Source organism: Haliotis asinina, unplaced genomic scaffold (genome assembly GCF_037392515.1).
Source record: "Haliotis asinina isolate JCU_RB_2024 unplaced genomic scaffold, JCU_Hal_asi_v2 scaffold_20, whole genome shotgun sequence".
Taxonomy (NCBI): Eukaryota; Metazoa; Mollusca; class Gastropoda; order Lepetellida; family Haliotidae; genus Haliotis; species Haliotis asinina.
In genome coordinates, this window is record NW_027133892.1 from 473,129 (window position 1) to 480,669 (window position 7,541).

Here is a 7,541-nt window from a genome sequence, read left to right on the forward strand (position 1 = left end):
GCCTGGAATTAAGATCATCAGGGAATCCCATGTCCAAACGACAAAAGGCAATGTGCAGAAAAATATAATTACAGTACAAAACAACAAAAGAAAAGATACTGCTCCAAATTATGGATTCCCTTAAGGCGAATATGAAACTTTGGACAGAAAAGAATAAAAAATAGGAAAAGAAAAACAAATTTTTCAAAACTCTCTTCTAGACTTTCAGTCCTAATGATGGTGCTTTCGGTTTGAAACAAAGAGAGTTCAGCCCGTACCCCCACTGCCCACAAAACCCCCAAAATTTCAGACGGACACAAATATGCATTCAGTAAACTATAACAGATATAAAACAATCAATCGATTCAGTTAACTTTTTTTCAGTGTTGGCATATTCCCCTTCAGCAAATGTACCATGTAACAAGAGCGGGGTACGGGCGGAAATCTTTCCCAGAGGCAAAAAATCAGAATATTATCATTAAGTTATAGAGGTTTAAAAAAGAAACCTTGAAAGGATACAAGTTTTCAGATTCTTGAGAAAGAAAAAGTCTCAAATCTATTGTCTTCAAGATCGTCATGTTACAGCTGTCCAGGAACAGCTAATAAGACAACAATGGGGATACAATGGGGATGTATAGTGAATACTACCGTACATAAGCCCATATAACAGTAAGGCAAAGAGAACAGCAATTTTATTGAGCAAAACATTTCAGTTTAAGGTTATGCAAACAAAACTAGACAAAGACGATGGCAACTGTGTAGCAGTGGATGTGATTATCAATGACAAAGGATACAAAATATGTGGAAATTTAAAAAAAAAAAGTAAGAGATACCCGAGAAGAATATAAATACAAGATGACAATGTTTACAATTACTGATCAATTATTATGGGAGAAGTTTATCTTAAACAAAGTGGAGCATCAATACTTTTTTCATCTATACACATGAAAAAGGAAAAATGATTTAAACTGTCTTGAGAGTAAGCTAGGAGAACAAAATGTTGATAGAGAGGCAGAGTATATAATGGAACAGTTTAAAGGAGCTAGATGAGAGCTAAGAAAGTATACAAAATAAGAAGTGAAGGCTTCTTTTTGAGATCTGAAGCCAAATGGATCTAACAGGGTTAAAAAACCCTCAAACTACATCCCCCACTTACAACACAGAAACTTTCTAAATAAATCATTCCGAATTCTCGAATGAGACAATGTAACAACAGTAAAAAAAACCAACAAAAACAAAGTGAGATAATGCAAACAGTAATTAAGTATTATATTAAATTATATGAAAAAAGAAAACTGTATACAGACTGACTTTGAGAATTTATTTTCTGATGCTTTAGTGCCACGGCCAGATTATTGCTGGACTTGCGTTTTAAATGAAAAGGAAGATATTATCTTGGGAGTAATGGCCAATATGTGTGGATGGCTACGGGGGTGAGAAGGAGCAGCAGCAGCGAGCGAGAGCATAGTATTAATGCATAATCACCTTTCCGCTGTGACAAGCAGACGAGGTGAGCGTAGCGAGCGATGAGTTCCACCTACTGTGAAGCAGGCTGGAATTACGATTTTTTGGTTTCTGCTGAGAAAGCGGACAACCAGCAGCATAGCGATTGATAGCTTCTCACCCCAAGCAGGCCACCGCGATATAAATCGCCGGCCATCCACACAGCAACATATAGATATTAGAAAATAGTGGATACGCGAACAGCATAAACGACTTACACTGTGCTGGGAAATAATGGAAGCGCGTGCTCACTTATTGCCGTTATTTTTATTTATCCGAGTTAACTAGCAGTTAAAGCACTAACAATATTGTGCACAAAAATGTCCATTGCAGTGGTTGAGAGGTGCACCCCGTCAGCCAAGTAATGTTCCGTGCCACATTTGACCGGATCAAACTGGTCGTGGCGGACGCTGATAGCTCATAGATTCTGTTTGAGAGTCTTCGATTTAGCTTTTTACGAGAAAGTTCAAGCTTTCTGATGTCCATAGCAGCCGGCCACGCAACCCGTGGCAACATGAATGACCACACCAGCCTCGTATCAGGCATACGTAGCTTGGCATACAGCAAATCACACATAATGTTTTCATATAAGGACCTGGCGGACGTTTGGGACAAGTCGTTCGAGCCTAAGTGGATCACGAGCCATTTGGGACTGGTGTTAGACGCGGAAGCCAAAAGACTGTTAAGCGAAGCCCGGAAGTGGCTCCATCGCCTCCCGCCTCGGACCTGCCACCGTGTACGGCCGAGACGTTGCAAGCGTTGTTCCAAGCTCCCCTTTGCCCTGGCCATGTAGCTGTCACCAATCACCCAGGCCAGATCTGTAACATAGAGATCGGACAGCAGAAAAAATTGCTACGATGTAATTGGTAAGAGCAAAGCTAGTAAATATTAAGTAGAATCAGTTAATTATGCGTGGTTACTTTATTAGATCCTAATATAACCCTGGTATGCACAAGATGTCCATCTACCATACTGCTGAATTATACTTTCATCCAAACCATTAATCGCCGCAGTTGTAGCAGCGCCTTTTCTGAAAGAATGTGATGTATACTGGGTCGCGTCATAACCGACATGGGATAGCGACTTATTGAGAATCGCCTGAAATTGATAGCGCGTTAATGGTGAGCCGTCAAAATGGACATACAGCTGTGAGCTAGTGCGTGGTCTGGACGCGAGATACAGAGAGAGAGCTCTAACGGGGCATAGCTCTGAGGCAGTAGGAGAAATTGAAAGCAGAGTTCCTCTACCGAACTGGTCGGTTTTAGAAAATCTTATGCGCAAGGTTAATCCCCCGCCTGAAAATGAAACATCATTAATGTGTAGTGAAGATTTTGCATCGTCGGCTTGTGAACTGCAAACCAACTCGCTGACCCTCAGGAAACCAAAAAAGGCTAAGGTAAATGCTGACTTAAAAACCTGAGCCTCGTAAGAAGAGCTGCAGATAGCAGGCAAAGCACCTACGACTTTAATCTTGTGCATCCCAATGATGGCTTTTCTAACCAAAAAATGTTCACAGTGATTGATAAGGTTATTTAGTCTATTCCAGGTGGATAAGGCTGAAATGTAAGCCCTTACAGTACGAGGGGATTTACCTTGAATTGACATGTAGCCTATGAATTGCAGAAGTTGGTCTAGGCAAATGGGTCCTCCTAATGGTAGACTAAACGCGCGCCTAAACGTTTCGAGACATTGCAGCGCCGTGTAATAAGTGCGTCTAGTGTTGCGTGATAAAGAAGACACGATAAGTATGTGAGATTCTGTCATACAATCTCCCAAATGTCTCTTGGTAAGCTGGTCTGAGTCGGGTCCGCGTCTGGAGCCATTTGGTGAAATCGGTGCCACTGAAAGCGCGAAAGTGCGTCAGCTATAGCATTATCATGCGTGCTACTAATGTACTTGGCGTGAAATATTATGTTGTGCTGCAAGGAGAGTAATACTAAGCACCTTACTAGTGCCATGACCCTCTTGTTCTTGGATGATTGCTTGTTGATAATATGTACGACTGCTTGGTTGTCACATGTGAACATAACCTTTTTGTTGCTCAAACAATTTCCCCACAGTTTTAACGCTACCACAATAGGAAATAATTCAAGGAGTGTCTATCCTTGGTGTAGCCTTTTTGTATCCACGTTTGGGGCCAGGACGCACATGTCCAGCTGCCCTGGAAATACGCCCCGAAGCCGTGTGTGCTAGATGCATCCGTGGAAAGACGTAAATGCTGACCAGACAGCCAAATAGAATCATGAAACACAGATACGCCATTGTAATGCTGCAGGAACTGTAACCATACTTGCAGGTCCTGTTTCATACCGTTAGTGAGTCTTATTCTATGATAGGAGTAGACGTTTCCGCAAAGGGCATCAGTCAAGCGTCTACAAAAAGCCCTCCCGCACCTAACTGCGCGACACACAAAATACAGCTTGCCTAACAAAGATTGTAACTGGTGAACTTTTAGTTTACGCTTTTGTGACTGCAGTAAGGCGACAATTTCTTGACACAAGTGATTGATTTTTTCAGGTGGTATCCTAATCTCCATAGAGATAGTGTCTATGGTTAGGCCTAGGAATTTGATGGTCGTGGTTGGTTGAACTGTTTTTTCCTGGGCTATGGGAATACCGAAATGTCGAAAAAGCTGAATGCTTGAATCTAACAGGTATTTACATTTGCCTGATTGGGCGCGACCTCCCACCAGGAAATCGTCTAGGTAATGCATGATGGATGCACTGTGTGTGTGTTTGGTTATGCACCACTGCAAGAAACGGCTAAATGTTTCAAAAAGAGCGCATGATATCGAACAACCGAAAGGGAGACGTCTCATTTGTCAAAATAGTAATTTCCTTCAAAGTACATACCTAACAGGTGGAAATCTTCCGGACGGACTGGTAGTAAACGGAAGGCTGACTTAACATCAAATTTTGCTAACTGAGCTCCCTTGCCTAATTGCTGCACTAAACTAACCGCCTCATCGAATCGTGAGTACTGAACGGAGCAAAATTCCGCGGAAATTCCATCGTTTACGGACGATCCCCAGGGATGGGAGAGGTGGTGTATAAGACGGTAGTTATCCGCGATTGTGGTGACACTTGATGTGTCTGATTTCTTTTTGACTAAACCAACGGGAGAAACCTTGAGGTTTTGAATCGGGCATGAGGGGAAAGGCCCGGCGATACGACCAAGAGAGATTTCTTTTTGTAGCTTGGTGTTGACAATTTGAGGAAACTGCCTTGCTGATCTAAGGTTGGGAGCGTTGTTAGGAGTGAACGAACCAGTGAACTGTAAATTAAAACCTGAGGTAAAACCTACCCGTAATAGATCGGCATCTTTTGAGCACACTGCATAGTACGCATCGATCCATGGAATCAGTGTGTTATATTTTATGGGTACCGGAGCTAACGACATCGGGAGATGGGGGTAAGCTGGCCCTGTTTCGGAGTTGCACTTGTGCATTGTTTGTTGGTTTGCTACGAAAAGAATTGCACTGACGGGCACTATGGTTTGAACTTTTACATTTGGAACATTTGTGGGGGTACTTGCAAGATAATCTTGAACATTGGGAAAAATTGAAATCCCAGCAGACTTGCTTATCAGTGACAGCAGTGACGGAACCAGCAGTGCTGGACTTAGTGTCTGTGAGATTGTAGGACTGCCTACCGTGAACCATGTAACGGAGCCACAGATCGCCGTCGATGGCTCCCCAGGAACGCGTGGGATCTCTAGCCATTTTATGGCGGAAATAATAATCATAGGTGTACCACGAGTCATTACCGTACTTGTGTGCGGCGCCCCGAACTGCGTCAACGTATCCTAACAGTTCTTGAACTGCACCTGGGTGTTTTTGCAGGTAAATACTCTTAAAAATATGGAAGGCCGTAGTCCAGGAGGCAATACTGAGGGGTTTAGAAGATTGTTTACTTGCCGGTTTAAACATGACCTGACCTGCCTGGTTAAAAACCATTTGAGTATTGCCTCCTGGACTACGGCCTTCCATATTTTTAATGTTTATAAACAAAGGCACGTGGTATGGCCACGCTATCAATAACACAATTTAGCGGTTAACGCTAAATGCGATTATCAAACATCACTCACATTGGAAGGTGAACATACTTACGAAGAGGTGCTTGATGCATGAAAAAAAAATGAAAATGATAAAAGCCATGGCCCAGATAGCTTCAGAATTGAATACTTAAAGGTCTTTTGGATGGATCTCCATAAATATTTTATTAATACCCTAAATATGCATATAAAACAGGATCCTTATCCATGATTACTTGTATACTAAAAGAAAATACATGTAACATGTATTGGAAAAACTGGCGACCCATCTCCTTTTTAAATACAACCTATGAGTTAGAAGAGGCTTTTAATGGCTGATAGGTTAAAACCATTCATTCATGAAGATCAGAAAGTATTTGTGAAAGGTAGATATGTAGGTGAAGTAACCTATTATATATGTTGCACAGTAATACACAGAGTTATACCAGTATACTGTTACCCGTTGATTTTGAAAAGCAATTTGATTCTGTCGAAAGGAAGTTTTTCCAAAATGTTTTATACATTTTCAACATTGGGCCAAGTATTCAACATTGGATAAAACTGTTATCTGCAGATATCGAGTCTAGTGTTTAGTAAATGGGTTTGCAGCAATAGACCGACCCATTCTGTCAATCAAAATTGGCCCATGCGTCAATTTCGGCCAATCAGCAGGCAGGGCGTGCATTGTGGAATTGTTAGACTTATTTCCGGGTCAAACGATGCCTCCAAAGCGATGTGCTAGGAGTTATGCCATTCACCCTCGCTATATCTATTATACATTGTTGCGAATTGATACATTGGTGGATCAAGGAATGCGATCGACGTCACGATCAGTTAAATGTCGGCGCTATCGTTCTTGAAACCTACGTCTGCTCGAAGTTGAGAATTTGTATGAATTTCCACACTTTCTCACTCATGTAAATCGTTACCAAATATAAGACAACTACTAGCAGTTTAAGACTTCACAAGGGTTGTTAACACGGACAATTTTTTGTAACTGCAAAACGTTTTTGTTAATCGTGTTTAGTCAATACTGGACATTGAGTTGGTAGACCATAAAGTTGAAACGTGACAGGCGAAAAGGCCGTGACACAATGTAAACAAATCTGACAGCGACCTCATTTCGTTTAGGGACGACCAAAACAGCAAAACTTCGTACAATAAGGAACAATGTGGTGATTTTTTTTGTTTTCGATCTTACATATTCTTAAATTTGTCACACATTTCAGGAAGTTGTTGAGTTTCAAAAGCATAATCTGAGGGGCTACTGTGCAGTACAGTAACTGTAACTAGTACTAAATATTTGAGGAGTAATATTTGTTTATTCAAAGGGACAATGTCAGCAGACGTCCATCACGCAACATCCAAATATGAAACGTATTTCAAATGAGTGTTTATAAAACCATGTCTTAAATAATTTATTTTGGAATTTCTACAATGAGATGTGGATCGAGACGAAAACTATGCGAGAAGAATAGTGGCTTTGTGGGATACTGGACGGAATAAACTAAAATTGTATTCCTTAACTAAGAGAACATTATTTTCATGCTCATATTACATTTATTTCAACATCCAGCAAATTGGTTTTGGCCACACCCTGGTCAGGCATTATTCAGTTTTGGAACAGAATAACTTGCAAAATCTCAGAGGACTATTCGCGTAAATGGATAAATGAATATTGAAACATAACCAGATTTGATGTAATACTTCCTTAAAAACATCAGCTTTTGCGGAGGTTACTAATGTTGCATGATCGAGTCAAAGTGGTGTTTATTAATTTGTTGGTTTGAACAAATTGTTAGAGGGTTTGTTGATGGTTATTTGGAAAATTAGCTTCATATTAAGTTGCACACTGGTTCGCAGGATGTGAAAGCTTTAGGACATTTTCATCTGTGGTTCCTAAACTTATGTTAGGACTTTTCCCACATTTTGAAACAACTTAAATATATTTTTTTGACACTAGTAAGTATCTCCGAAAAGGATATATATCCGATTTAGGGTTTTGTCCTCTAAGATATGGTCTCAGA

General features: G+C 40.8%; 1 pseudogene; it reads right to left on the reverse strand.

Moving 5' to 3' along the window:
• Window positions 1-2,164: 2,164 nt before the first annotated feature.
• LOC137269961 (uncharacterized) lies at window positions 2,165-5,244 on the reverse strand (annotated as a pseudogene).
• Window positions 5,245-7,541: the final 2,297 nt, after the last annotated feature.